At 43.9% G+C, this 16,329-nt stretch overlaps 1 protein-coding gene across 2 annotated transcripts in view; it reads left to right on the forward strand.

Annotated features, from left to right (window-relative positions):
• The window catches only part of ENTREP1 (endosomal transmembrane epsin interactor 1), a 260,839-nt gene that overhangs the window by 16,535 nt on the left and 227,975 nt on the right, over nt 1-16,329 (forward strand). The gene's annotated exons all lie outside the window — the stretch shown is intronic.

Raw genomic sequence — 16,329 nt, forward strand, 5'->3', positions numbered from 1 at the left:
TGTTTCAATGAATTTTGATACGATTACGCTGGAATTTAATTTGTTTAATATTTTATCCTATTTATGATGGCATTGAATTGAGCTTGTATTTTAAATTGTATTTATATGATACTTGTGTGTGTTTTTTATGTGGATCTCATTATAGATCCAAATTCTTAATAAAATTGAATTGAGTGGAAGTGAAGAGTTACAGTAGCAAATGTAACGAATGTGAAACTAGTGGGTATGGTCGGCCTTGGGCATGGGTGAGGAGGGCCAGGGCACCTAGATTTAGAGTGGTGTATATTGAGCTGACCTAGGTAACTTTTTTTCTGTCCGCCAGTGCCTCCATTTTCTCTAAACATTTTGTTTCTCTTCGTTAGTCTTCCTACATCCCCTCATCCCATCCCATCTCTTCCCCCTCTTGGGTGGCCTCTCGCCTGTAATTTAATTATGTATTTAATGCGATTTTATATAGCGCGAACATTACCCGAAGGTGTCAGAGCGCTTTACAAAAGAACCAGTTGCGTTACATAAGGACTTTGGATTACTCGAGTTACATAAGAGATACAAACAGGAAAAATTTGCAAATGTACAAGTTGTAAAGTCACACAACGAAGAGATACACACAGAAAAAAAATTGCAAATATACAAGTTGTAAAGTCACTCAAGGAAGAGATGCAAACGGATAAACTCTAAACTCATAGGAATGGTAGTAAGTACCAAGGTCTACTACATATACTAGTGGTTAGAGCTATACATAAATAGTTAGCAATCTAATAGGTGATTCAGGTGAAGGGGGGATTTGCCTTCACTGAGGTAACCAGCCTCCTGAGCTGTAAACACAAAAGGCCCCTTTAACCCCTTGGCCGCGGCGGGAATTCCGCCGCGGCGCTGAGGGGGAGGGGGGTCTCGCAGCACCGCCATGCTCGTAACGGAACCACTCCGTCACGAGCCTCGGGCGCGCCGTGCTCATGACGGAGTGGTTCCGTCACGGCCCCGCCCGCTCATTAATTCCACTGCGCAGGCACGGATTGCTGCAGCGTGGGTGGCCGCGCCGTGACGGAACCACTCCGTCATTAGCACAGCGCGCCCGTGGCTCGTGACGGAGTGGTTCAGTCACGAGCACGGAACGGGTTAAGATCCACAACAGCAGCAAGGAGGGGAGAGATTGCCAGTAGCGGTGACCTTCAGTAACTCTCATTACCAGAGAGCAGCATGGCTCCTTTCCTCCCCCAGGGTTGCTCCACAGCATCCTCTGCTAGGGATCTTCTGTTAAGGTTGCTGGCTACAGCTAGAATAGCATCAAATAATATTTCACTCATGAATGAATAATTGACATTTGTTAATCACAGTAGTGTGTCCTGGTTGTCAGGGTTGGCCTTAAGCTTGGCGAGCTGGGTTTGTGCTCAGGGCCCAGACTTTAATGGGCGCAGTAGTAGCCTGCAGCCGTCTCTCACAAACCTGACTTTAAAGAAATATGTAGTAAACAGGGTTCTGAAGTCTGTTTTTCTCCTTTTCCTTGTCACCTCTCACCTCTCATACCCCTCCTATTTTCCCAAGACACTGACAAAGATGCAAGTAGGAGGGGCGGGCCAAATTGAATTTTCCCTAGGGCGCTTTTGAGCAAAGAGGGTATAGAGGATGTTCAGGTGTGTGTGGTCAGTGCTCCATCTCTGTCATAACCCCTCCCCTTTTCCCCACCACTCCCCTCTCAGCCCGGGAGCACCAGTATTGTTCATGTTCACGTTTTACTTGCTCCTGATTCCCTAAGAGTATTTGTATTTTCCAGGATGGTGTGTTTCCAAAGTTTTTTCATTCAACAAATAGTGCATACTGTGAAATAAGTTTTATTTATATATATGTGTGTGTGTGTGTGTGTATATATATATATATATATATATATATATATATATATATATATATACTAGCAGCCCATCCCGACATTGTCCGGGGCAGAAGGGGGCTGGGGGCAGCACCGCTGCAGGAGACGCTCAGCAGAGTGGCTAGCAGCGGGAGCAGCAGGAGCAGCAGGAGCGTCGAGTCTGTGTCTGTTTTCCTTAGGGAACCCTTTGCGTGGCGTCGTGAAGGCTGTGACGTATGTAATAGCAATAGGCGGGCCATGAATGTAGCGTTCCTACGTAACGCGTCTTGTTGATGGAAGCCGCCCCGTTGATGGAAGCCGCGCCCCTTATAAGGCGTAGTTACAGAACTGATGCACCGAGTGTGTCTGCCTGAAGTGAATACACATCAACTTCTACATTCTTGGCATATGTGAATGTTTTTTCCGTTTACTTACACATGGCGACGTCCCTCAAACCCCCGCCCACGCTGTTTATGTCACCTCCCTCAGTAAGTTACACCCGCCCACGCTCTTTATGTGCCCACCGTCACTATCGCTTACTTCTATAGATGCTTCAATGTTGCAGCGAGTTTCTGTCTTCATGCAGCGAGTTTTTGTGTTACTGAACTCGCTGTGTTTTGTGTGTGCCTGCTGCGCTCTGTGTGCCTGAAGCTCGCAGCCCCTGGAAGCGAATGACGTTGTATGGGCCATGCCCCTCTGGCAATGTTTCCGCCCACAGGTTTAGTTTGATTCGCCCATGCTACTCCCTAACAGCAGAAGAACGCCCACAAGGAACTACTTTACCCCGAATATTGTTTTCACTTTGTAATGTATATGTTGCCCAAATGTATAGCCTATGTCCATCTCCTGGACCTCCCCTTTCCAACGCTGTATTGGGTGTTGTGATTGGTGGTGTACTTTTCGAGTTTACCTGGCTCAAAGGACACAGTTCTCTCTTTATAATTGTAGTATATATATATATATATATATATATATATATATATATATATATATATATATATATATCATGTGATACTTATTCATTGCTCGAGCCCCCAAAGACCATCTTTAAGCATATAGGGAAACATTATCAAATCAATCTAACTGCCAAGGGTCCTAAACTGCTGCTATGGTGGTTTTCTATACATTCTAATATTGTATGAATATATAGGGATTCGGACTCTACACACATTGCACATGTGTTTAATGTCACGCAGTTGCCGGGTAAACTCTTAATTGTTGCTGCAAAAGCAAATATATTTAAATGCCACATGAATTTATAATGTAACTGGATTTCAAGTACTTTACAAGTTTATATAGGTATTCATGCAGCTGAAAATGTCTGAACCTAAAATGAATGTGATTATTTGTTCCCTTAAAAGATACCTTTTCTTTTAAAAATTTTGGATTTTTTGTTAGTTGGGGGCGGATCAAACCAACCCCTTTGAGGAAAATGAAATTTTGCCTGACCAAGATGCCCCCTACGTGTACCCTATGTTACAAATGTGTGCATGTCACCCATGCATATTTCTCTCAGTGGCCTGAATCACAAGGCCTCTGCATTTACGTCCTGCATTAGGATGCCAGTCATCAAGTCTCCCATGTAATAAATGTTAAGTTAGCATAAGGCCCATGTATTTGCATTGTGCACTTTTAAATAAAATATCGTAATGAACCACTTTCTGAATCAGGGTTTTCATGACTCCTGACACACTGAAAGCTGCAATTACGTATCTCTGACCTCGCATACTTCTAGCTCAGCCGAAAGAGACCCAGCAAGGGTTGCCAAGACTGTATTATGAATAACAGTTATCTGCATACCCGGGGAAAAAAGTAAACAGAACCCGTCTGTAAAGATAGGGCCTAGATTTCCTGTCTCCGTTTAAATGAAATCACAGTGCTTGCTCACAGCCCCCACGCAATGAACGAAGAAATATATGCTTTTTCTGATTCCTAGTGACGAGCAACCTTTGCTTCAGATAATACATCCCCGATATCAAGATATCAGATAGTACAAGATGTGCTGGTCGCCTTGACACTAAAGATTTGTCTACTGGACTTAAAGTCAGCTCTCCTCCCAGTTACACGTCAATTGCACGTCATGACCAAGTTGCACACAAGTAGGGCAAAGTTCCAGCTGGTCATGCAAACTCCTCCTTTGTGTACCACCCACCTATGACACCTACCTATCACCTACCTATGACTCATAAAGTGTACACCCACATGTACGCCCACATGCTCTTATCTCTTTCTTTCATGCTCTGCCTGGAGCGCTCCTCCCTATGTACAAGGAAAATTTATATATGTGTTGTTCTCTGTAAAGAATGTTAGAAGACCCTTCCTGAACCTCAGTGGTGATGGAACAGATTCTCCCTTAACTCGAGTTATTGGAATAAAGCCCCTTTAACTTGGACACCACGGACTCTCTGCCTCTCATTTGATACATGCTAATTGTTAATGCCTAGAAATTATGCCAGGGTAATATTTTTATTTACCACATTAATTTGGCGCCCGAATAGGACTATCCCTTTCCCCACGCGCCGGCGACGTAGGTCCAGCTTTTGCCCCCTTCTACAGCCGTGACGGACTCCGAAGTGCACGCAGCGGGATTTCCTGCTTACTCCCTCAGGCCCACGGAGGAGACGGACTGCGACCAGGCGTCCACACAAGGCGGTGAGGATCGCGGATCATCCCAACCAGAGCCCAACCCGTGAGAGAGCAAGGTCCGAGGTTTCCAGAGGTCCACCTGTTCCAAGGCGCATGCGTAGAAGTAGAAGCATAGTATCAAGTTTCCGAGGCCTTCAAGTCCTGCTTCCCGGTGAGTACCACTATGGGGAATGCATAAAGTTCAAGACGGGTTCACGTTATACGTGATCACGGTAAAGACGTGTCCGTTCACACGGGCACGGTAAAGACGTGTCTCATTTCTATGAGCACGGTAAAGACGGGTTCACGTTATTCGTGAAAACGGTAAAGACGGGTTCGTTCACACGAGCACGGTAAAGACGTGTCTCATTTTTGAGACCGGTATGGTTGTACTGTATTCCAGTGCATATCGTTTTTCAAGTACATGTTTAGTTCTCTGTATTGGTTCAGATCATGTTTGTTTTAATGTTATGTTGTTTTAGTGTGAATGATTGTTGATTGTTTCAGTCTATTTTTGTGTATTGTATTTCCATTGTGTTGGTTTCAACATGCCACTGTTTTCAAAATTGCATCAGATAGGGACCAGAAAAGGTATAATAGAAGAGTCAGTTAACATCCCGCCTAGAGACACACCTGGTCATTTTATGTATAATAAGCACGGGCTAGACGCCATTTTGTTTTTAGACTTATGGGTAGACTATACAAAGGACCTGGAGGAAAAGTATAGATGGCCTATCTCGGGAACATGGGATCCTGAATGCATTATGAGAGTAGAGGAAGCGCTATGGAAAAAGAAATCAAGACCCTCTCAGAAAGATGCCATTGAATTGTGGCGCAAAGAGTCACATAGGAGAACAGAAAAAGAATTGAACAAAGTAGAGAGAACTAAACAAGCAGCGGAAAAAGCGAAAGAAAAAGAACTAGCTAGAGTGACCTCCTCAGAAACACCCCGTAGGTCGCGAACGCCACCACCTGTACCCTTTAGAGTATGTAGAAAGAAGCTGACAGCATCAGAGTTCCTTGTAAATAGCTCCTTGTAAATATAGTTTATGAAGAGCATGTCATTATTATAACTTGTTGAGTTTCTTGTGAATATGGCTTGTGAATAGCGCCATGTGGTTATGGTTTGTGCAGAGCATGTTATCATTACGTTAGGCAGGAGAGAGCTGGATCTCTTTCAAGTGCTTGGAGAAAACGTTTTGAAGATGTGCGTACGAGTTATGTGATAACGTGGAGAGATGAGTTCATGACTTTCCCATGTACTGCAGTCATTGGGGAAAGATTGTGCTTCAGCTGCCAAAGAGTTAATATCTTGTATTGAGAAGGCAGTATTTGTTTTAACATGCTGTTTGACAAGGTGTTGAGGGATTTTGGCGTTTTTTGGTCGAGATTTGGCCGATTTATGGCCGTTTTTGGTGTTTGCGGGGGGGGCGTGTTTTTGAGCGGAAATTCGTACCCGTTCCAGTGGATGGATTTGGTTGCTTTTTGGTGAGGATTTAGGGAATCGCTTGGACTACTGTGATGCCAAATTTGAAAAGGATCTGAGCTGTGGAAGTGGTGGAAAAAGCATGTTTTGTGCGGAGGTGCGATTTGCCATGTTATCCAATGGGCGTTTTTCTGAAAATTGAGAAATTATTTTGGGGGTGTTCCAGGTGCGCTAGGGGCCCGGGGGTTGGATCAGCGGTAGAGGAGGTGGATGGCCAGGTGTGCTGAATTTTGGTGTCTTTGTGGCGTAGTTTGGAAGTGCGTTTTGGCACGATTTCATGGCTGTGTAGCTCACATGCATGGTTATGTGAGCTGACACTAAAAGTCAGTGATTGATGGTTTGATTTAACTTTTTTCATTGGTTGCTGGGTCTGCCTATGTGCTTTGTCAGTTTGCTGACTGAATGGTAACATCTTGCATGGAGAGTAAAGAAGTGTTCATTTAACATTCTATTTCAAATGCGTCCGTGTATGTGTGTAGGTTTGCCTTGGAACACTTGATTTAATGTGTTTTGACTCAGAGGTCGGTAAGCTGTAAATAAACCAGTCGGATTGAGATAAGGGTTTGCACAGAGGGTGCTTTAATGTTTTCATGGTTGAGAAGGAAATATAAAACAGACCCATCATAGAATGTGCTTTTAATTAGTGTAATGCAACAGTGTGTTGTTTTTTTAAATTAAAATTTGTTCTACAAAATATACATTATTATTTCCCAATGCAAGCTGCCCTTTAGTATAGCGTGTGACAGTTAATCCACTCAATTAGACAACATGTTTTTTTTAACCTCAATTAGAAAACATGGTTCTTTGAAAAATGATGAATCTGGCCCTTTTAATAGGTAGAATGGAAGAGCTTGCACACTTAATTATGAAAATCTTGGTTCTGCAATGCAAAATTATGGAGTTTTCACATGTTATTTTCAAAAAGTAAAAGCCATGTTGTTCTGTTTCCTTTTTTTTTCCTTTGCAGCTAGTAACAATATTTTATGATATAATTATTTTAAAATGCTAGCATGTGTCTAGGTTACAAAAAAAAAAATGTCCTTATTAATTACTGATTTTAGGATGCTTTTTATCACGTTTTTAAAATAGCTTCAGTTAAGTTAGAGAATGTTGATTAGCTCCCTAGCCTGGGTACAGATATGTTTACAAAGAATGTGTTTTTCGACCTTGAAGTGGTCTGACTCCCAGGGAAAGATATTTTGTAAAGGGAGGGCTTTCCCCTCTTGGAGCACCGAGCAGTGCCTGTCTTGTTATTATTGGCCATTCCCCAATTCTCTTCCGCGGACAGTTATTGGCAGTCCTCCAACTGACCCAGGCTTCCTTCGCATGCAGATAAAGAATGCTTGCAATTTGACTAAGGTCTCTCGTCAGTAACTTGGCAGCTGTTCTTAGCTCTCAGAGTTTTGAAAGGGTGGAGGAACTGCCCTGTGGGTGACATCATGGTGAAGGGGAAGGCAGTGTAGAGAGAAAAAAACTTGATGAGCCGCAGAGAAAATGTTTATAAAAGGTGGGGGTCAAGTTGCTCTTCCTTACAGCCAGCACTGAAAGCTTCATTGGCTTCAGATAAGGCATGCTTGCAATGAATAGTTTTTCCCTCATAGTGTAAACAGAATAATTGGCAGGAGTTTCGCTCTTGCAATGAGCCCTAGTATTTACAGTCAGGCATTAAAAAGACAGCTGGGACCTGCCCCTTGGATGCACAGCCAGGGCCCTGCAGCCCAGTCTCACACACCCTTCAGCCCTGGAGCTCAGTCTCAGTTAGAGCCCTGTGTGAGGTACATCAGTCTCGTCCCCCCGCTCTGCAGCTCACTCAGTTAGAGCCGTGCGTCCTGTAGTGCGGTCTCACACACGCTCAGTCTCATTACGCAGACAGTATTTATATGCCTCCCAACGCTGCCCTACTACAGTACGTAGATGACATCCTAATTACAGCACGTTCAGAACCAGAATGCGCAATTGCATCACTGACAGTTTTACATTTCCCCTTCAAAGTTGCAATTCTGTGAAAAGCAAGTGGTGTACCTTGGACACTTACTTTCCAAGGAGGGTAGACAGCTAACACAAGCCTTTCATTCAGTTAATTTCTAGCCTTTCACAGCCCAAGACACAAAAGGAAGTACGGGCCTTCATTGGCCTCACTTCATACTATAGGCAATAGATTCCCCAGTATGCCTATCTAGCCAAACCACTCATACAATTCACAACACAGGAGGCAGCCACTTCGACTGTCCTCCCTTGGACACAAGAACATACCTTGGCATTTGAGGAATTAAAAAGAGCATTATGTCAAGCGCCAGTTTTAGCGACCACATGTTTTAGTGTACCACATGCAGTGGAAGTTCTCTTAAACAGGACACAGACACAACATTTGACTGTAGCAAGACTGACAGGATATGAACTGACATTATTTCAACCACACATAGAGATCAGACGTTGTAATATTCTAAACCCTGCAACACTTTTGCCCTCAAGTACAGTAAATGCACCACCACATGACTGTGTGGAAGTAATGAATATAGTGACGAAACCAAGACAAGACCTGACAGATAGACTATTAGAAGCAATACATTTACCTACAGCCATTTCTATCCTGAAGTGCAAAGCTCACACCAAAGTTACAGACACCATTTCCCAGGGTAATGACCTGGCAGACCGAACAGCTAAACTTACAGCCCAGACACCAACAGACACGACAAGGACAGAGGTACCATTACTGACAACATGTATGACAGTCAGGGATCCCACTCAAGATGTACTCGACATACAGACACATGCCACTGCAGATGAGATAAAGAAATGGACTGAACAAGGAGGGGTCCAGACTGAACAAGGTTGGATGACTAAGGGAAACAGCACATGGTTTCTTCCAGATTCTATGGTACAAGTAATCATAAACACAGCACATAGTCCAGCACACTTGGGAGAGAAGGCAATGATAGACAGTTTACAGAATATCTGGTTTAACAAGCACATGCGTACAGCAGCGAAGCAGAAAGTACGAACATGTATGATCTGTTGCCAGTTCAATCCGGGTAAAGGCATTCCGGTGGAACAAGGCGGATTTCATCCTCCTGACCACCCTTTTGAGGTCCTCCAGATGGATTATACCCAAATGAACAGATTTAGAGGTTACAAGTATGTCTTGGTAGTTGTGTGTGCACTATCTAGATGGACAGAAGCATATCCAGTTCCAGATTATACTGCTGTGACAACAGCCAGGCAATTAGTGCGCGAGTACTTCCCCAGGTATGGATTGCCTCGGGTCGTATATTCCGATAACGGTCAGCCATTCTCCTCTGAATTAATGAAACAAGTGTCTCTTCTGTTAGTATATAATTGGAAGTTCCATTGTGTACGACACCCTGAAGCAGCAGGCCTTGTAGAAAGACATAATCAGATAATCAAGACGAAACTAGCAAAGATTTGTGGGGTACGCCTATGCCAAAAAGAATAACTGATGTTGACAGTAACATGCTGACAGATTACCTGGCTTCCTTGATGTCTGCACTACTCTCTTGTCGTTCACAGGTTGCTGCCGCCTTCCCTGACAACACCCAGGTCAAGGAGCATGCCATAGCACCAGGAGACTATATTCTTGTCCGGAACTTTGATCGATCAAGCCCCCTTGAGCCACGTTGGAAGACGCTGAAGTTGGTGCTACTAACCACGAGGACCGCAGTGAAGGTGGAAGGACGCAAGGGAAACTTCACGCTCAACACAGTAAAAGACACTTTGGACAATCTGGAACTTTGGAAAATACAGACTTTGCGCCGCTTGCGCCGCCTTTACTAGAAAAGACTCCACAGCAGGAGTATAAATCTAAGTTAAGATCTAGTAAGTCAGACGTAGTTTAATTGTCTAAGTCCACTCGGTGGTGAATCGGTTAGACTAGATTTCTGACATGTATAAGATCACATACGAGAATAGTAAGAAGAGCAAAATGAGAGAAAAGTACTGCAAGTTATTACGCAGTAGATGTATAGTTACTTTGATCATTCTTTTTATTCTGTGCATTGTTATGATCTGTGTTAGTTTAATACTACATGTTTTCTTTCCTCCTATTGCCTCACATATGCACTCTTCCCTTAATAACACTGTAGAGCATACATTTAGTGAACTGCCACCTCATGAATTGTCATATCGACTTGCATTGCGTAACAATACTTTTATTCGAATGTTACACCATTCTCATCAGACCAGCAATGCGACTGATTGCTGGGTATGTGGCCAACTGCCACCTTATCAAAAGGCGAAGGGAGTTCTGCCCTTCTATCCTCTACCATTCTCACACAATGGTTCATGTAGAGCATGGTTTGCCTTAATGACCTCAATAGATAGAAAGTACATAGCTTATCCAGGTGGCTTGATATATGGAAACCTGAATAAAGTAATGAATGAAGCATGTTTTCCAGACAAAGACGGATTCCCCCAAAGGAAGGGAACCGATCTAGAGAATGAAGAGTACGAGCAGGGAAATGCATCCGTTAATTTTATAATGTTAAATGTTCAACCCAAGCAAAATACAGGTCCACCGTTTATTTCAGTTCTACCAGCAAAAGGTGATTTATGTGTTAATAAGAAAGGTTCAGTACATATGGGACACAGCGAGTGTAAAGTTGTAGTAGAGTTTAATGATGAAGGACTTTCTTCTTTCAAAACATCACGCCATACCTATTTCATTTGCGGTCAGACAGCCTATGTACATCTGCCCTTAGACTGGGGTGGGACTTGTTATATAGCATTCTTATTGCCACCTGTATTCTTGGCCCCATCCCATTATCATAGAGATTCACGACTAGAACATGTTAGAGTAAGGAGAGAGACAGATGCCTCAGGGATTGATCAGACTGAAACAGCTTGGGAGCAATATACAGATTTCAACAAAGGATTCTTTTTCTTCATAGATCCCGTCCAAAACAGTAAACTGATACGCAAGTTAACAAGGACTCTTGAAGCAGTAGTGAATGTGACTGCATCTGCCCTGGCGAACTTGACCCAGGAACAGTCTGCTATGAGACTTGTTGTTCTTCAAAATCGCCTCGTTCTAGACGTCATCTTGGCGGATAGGGGCGGAGCTTGTAGCGTGATCCGATCTAGTTGTTGCGTTTTCATCCCAAATAACGCGCCATCTGTGTATGCAGCGATAACAAGGCTCCACAAGATTGCTCATGACATACATCAAGACCCAGGCACATGGACTTGGTCCAGTTGGCTCTGGGGTGTGATATCTGCTTGGGGATGGAAAGTGTTGTCCTTCCTAGGAATGATCCTACTCATGATATTTGGTTGCTGTCTCTGTCTGCAGTGTGGCCCGGCCATTTGCGGCCTGTGTGCAACTGCATGTGTTCCACATCCAAGTATACAAAGGGTTAAGGACAAACAAATGATGCTGTATGATCAACTATACGGTCTCATGAATATAGATGTATCCTAAAGGGTTACGTAGGGGACAAGGAGGGAATGAGGAAAATGAAATTTTGCCTGACCAAGATGCCCCCTACGTGTACCCTATGTTACATATGTGTGCATGTCACCCATGCATATTTCTCTCAGTGGCCTGAATCACAAGGCCTCTGCATTTACGTCCTGCATTAGGATGCCAGTCATCAAGTCTCCCATGTAAGAAATGTTAAGTTAGCATAAGGCCCATGTATTTGCATTGTGCACTTTTAAATAAAATATCGTAATGAACCACTTTCTGAATCAGGGTTTTCATGACTCCTGACACACTGAAAGCTGCAATTACGTATCTCTGAGCTCGCATACTTCTAGCTCAGCCGAAAGAGACCCAGCAAGGGTTGCCAAGACTGTATTATGAATAACAGTTATCTGCATGCCCGGGGAAAAAAGTAAACAGAACCCGTCTGTAAAGATAGGGCCTAGCTTTCCTGTCTCCGTTTAAATGAAATCACAGTGCTTGCTCACAGCCCCCACGCAATGAACGAAGAAATATATGCTTTTTCTGATTCCTAGTGACGAGCAACCTTTGCTTCAGATAATACATCCCCGATATCAAGATATCAGATAGTACAAGACGTGCTGGTCGCCTTGACACTAAAGATTTCTCTACTAGACTTAAAGTCAGCTCTCCTCCCAGTTACACGTCAATTGCACGTCATGACCAAGTTGCACACAAGTAGGGCAAAGTTCCAGCTGGTCATGCAAACTCCTCCTCTGTGTACCACCCACCTATGACACCTACCTATCACCTACCTATGACTCATAAAGTGTACACCCACATGTACGCCCACATGCTCTTATCTCTTTCTTTCATGCTCTGCCTGGAGCGCTCCTCCCTATGTACAAGGAAAAATATATATATGTGTTGTTCTCTGTAAATAATGTTAGAAGACCCTTCCTGAACCTCAGTGGTGATGGAACAGATTCTCCCTTAACTCGAGTTATTGGAATAAAGCCCCTTTAACTTGGACACCACGGACTCTCTGCCTCTCATTTGATACATGCTAATTGTTAATGCCTAGAAATTATGCCAGGGTAATATTTTTATTTACCACACCTTTTTAAACACCCTTCACTGATTATCACATGCCTTGGACGAAGGCCTCCGGCCGAAACGCGTAGGTCGTCTTTTTGTTACCTGATGCACTTTGCATGGTTGAAACTTAAGGAGAAATTGAAAAAAAGCAAATAAACCTGAAGTGAGCAACTTGAACTTACCTGGATTTGCTGTTTGGTGTGCTGCCTTTCTGTGACCCTCTGGGACTTGGTTATTGCTGAGGGTCTGCACGGAAAACTTTTTATATATATATATATATATATATATATATATATATATATATATATATAGCGACAGCTGAATAAATCTAACCAGCATCTTAAATTTGGTCCGTGTCTGTTTCCACATCGGGGTCGCAGTGAGAGCGATTGCAGGAGGAGACGGTGGTTGTGAGATATATATATATATATATATATATATTAAAAATCCAACAAGCGAGCAGCGCCCGCAACGCCCTTTCCCAGCCGCTTTACTGAAAGCGGTCCGTTACGAGGCAGGCAGCCTCTCCATATCACATCCAAGCAGTGCTTCTCCACCTTGCCGACAACACCGCAGTCCGTTACTGCGGTGTTGTCGGCAAGGTGGAGAAGCACTGCTTGGATGTGATATATATATGTCCAGTTTGTGGGGGGATGTTTGGACTGTCACAATTAAGAGCTCTGGAACTCAGATCGAAGACAGTGCAAATTTCTCACAGTGAGAGTTCGTTAGTGGCTGATAAAGGACTTCAGAAGACATTCTCATTCAATGCTTCGTCTCTCTGCAGAGGACACAGAGCAATGGCCAGATGTGCCAATTGTAATTGTGATTCTTTTCAGAAGTGTGTGAAGGAGGGAGACAGTTGTCAAAATAATGACAGGGCAGAAGTAAAAGAAAATCGGGGAGTAGATTTACTAACATTTCACACAAGCAGGAAGGAAACTTGCTGTGCTGAGGTGCGTGAAAGGGACACATCAGAAATGTACCATAGTTACAAACATATGGCACCTTTCTCTTGCCCTGGCACACTATGTGCTACCTAGTGCCATTGCAGACACTCTTGCACCTTGGTACAATGGTGCCTGCATTACGAGCAGGATTGTTTTAGTGCAGGAATGGAAGGGACACCTTCCTGCACAAAAACAATCCTTAAAGGAATTTTCTTTTTTTATGCGTGATGCAGAATGCATCACACATAGAACAAGCATTAGTAATGCATCAGCTTTGCCTATATAATGAATAAAGAGCTGTTTTCATCAATCATCGTCTGGGAGAAGGAAAGAGCTCCCTGACAAATAACACAGGAGTGGAGAGGATGTGGCACAGCGTCCAGAGCTGCTGACTCAAGCTGGAGATCCTGGCTCGAGTCTCTGCAGTGCTGCTCAACATCCTGTGATTCTATGCAAATCATTTAATAAATTGTTATATAAATATGCTGCAAGAGTAAAAGGGAAAACTTTATGAAAATATATTTCCACCAAAGCGGATGTTAACAGTATTTCGGCGTGAAACTGATAATAGAAACAGACGAGGAACAAGCATTTGTAAATTCAGGAAAATATGCTACAGCCAATAGAAATGGAGCAAAGGTAAGTGGCAGGAACCAATGAGAAGCCAGGAAAGAGAAGAGGCAGGATGTAAGTCTCATTTAAGTTTATATTAAAAACAATAGATTTCTCAAGCACAGTGCAAGGGCTGTGAAGGCAAAACCCAACAAGCATTTACAATGCAATGGTTTCGCCTTTGGAAAAGTTAGAGCTATTGGCATTGTAAATGACAAAATTTGTATTATGTGTTGGTTTTGAAAACAGATAAATAAATGGCATTGTCATTTACATTGCCATTAGCTTAATCTCTCGCAAATGTGAGACCTATTGTACCCTACGGACGAGCTCAGCAGACAGCAATTACTACCACACACACACCCAGAGCCACACACACACACCCAGAGCCACACACACACACAACCAGAGCCACACACACACACACACACACCCAGAGCCACACACACACCCAGAGCCACACACACACACACACACACACACACACACACACACTCAGAGCCACACACACACACACACCCAGAGCCACACACAGACACACACACACACCCAGAGCCACACACAGACACACACACACACCCAGAGCCACACACACCCAGAGCCACACACACACCCAGAGCCACACACACACACACACACCCAGAGCCACACACACACACACAGAGCCACACACACACACACTCACCCAGAGCCACACACACTCACCCAGAGCCACACACACACACCCAGAGCCACACACACACACCCAGAGCCACAAACACACACACACACACACAGAGCCACACACACACACACCCAGAGCCACACACACACCAAGAGCCACACACACACACACACACACACCCAGAGCCACACACACACACACACACACACCCAGAGCCACACACACACCCAGAGCCACACACACACACACCCAGAGCCACACACCCCCTCCCAGAGCCACACACACCCACCCAGAGCCACACACACCCACCCAGAGCCACACACACCCACCCAGAGCCACACACATCTGTTGCCTTCAAAAAGTGTATCAATAGAAACGGTATTACACATAAAACCACATCTGTATACTACCCAGCAGGTAATGGAGCGGTGGAAAGGTTCAACAGAGTGTTGAAAGGAACCATACAACTAGCAAACAACAACGAGTTATGTTGAAAAATTGAGGTAAAGAAAATGATTTGGGCATTTAGAATAACAACTAGGGAGAGCACAGGAATCAGCCCATTTGAAATGATGAGAGGAAGAACAGCACTGTCCAAGGATAATGTAGGGTGGCTTAAGACAAGAAGGAAGGCTAATTGGTCTGCAGAGGAAGTCAAGAAGAACGTACTAAAAGCACAGAGGGCATACAAAAAACACTTTGATACAAAACACAAATGCAAACCCCTAACTATCCAGGTAGGAGATTTGGTGAGAGTAAAAAGAAGTGAGCACATTGAGAAAGGACAGAACAGGTTCACCAAACCATTTGTTGTGGAAAAATTATTTTGCAATTTAGCCCTCCTCAGCGATGGGAAAGTGTGGCATACATCTGCACTATCTAAATGCGAGAAGAAGAACAGTATAGAAAACAGAAAAGAAGAGGAGTTGGATACGAACAAACCAGTGGAAGAGGGAGATCGTAGGGACTTTGACAGACAAATGAATTTTGATTGGCTGTATAAAGATGTGTTGGAAGAAGAGAGGGCAGAGAGGAAGGAACAGGAAGACAGGGCCCCTCCAAATCAGGAGCAAACAGAGTACATTGGGGAAAACAGATCTCAGCAGCAGCGAAACCACGGACGCATCCGGGGCAGAAAGTAAAGAATTTTCTGAAGAAGAACTGGAGTCTGGAAGCGGTACCACCACTGCCAAAACCACCACCAGTAGATGCGGACGTACTGTAGCTATGCCAAGCAAGTTCAAAGACTTTGGGTGCGACTAACTATGGGGGGGTGTTACCTCCCACCACTATTCTATTGTTAACTTCCTTTGGGAAGGAGCTGTGTTGAGCTGTGTATAACCTATTTCCTATACTGTGTCCCTTGTAGGCTTCCGTTGTCCACCGCGCTTCACCTGGCCACGTGCTCACCCTGTGACATCAGCTGGAGTTCTAGAATGCCAGCTGATAACCAGTTTGCCAGTTCACTACCTTGAAACCTGACCGGAAGCTGTGACTTTCGCTCCTGCTGGTGTGTTGTACCTGATGACTTAAATAAAATGAAGTTGTAAACCTACCTGTGTCCGGTCATCTTAACAAAGGCAATAACCTTGTTAGCTGTAAAAAAATAAATATAGGAATAGTTTGGATAGATTTAAAATACATTTGAAGCGA

The sequence above is a fragment of the Lissotriton helveticus genome, chromosome 2_1, assembly GCF_964261635.1.
Source record: "Lissotriton helveticus chromosome 2_1, aLisHel1.1, whole genome shotgun sequence".
Lineage (NCBI taxonomy): Eukaryota > Metazoa > Chordata > Amphibia > Caudata > Salamandridae > Lissotriton > Lissotriton helveticus.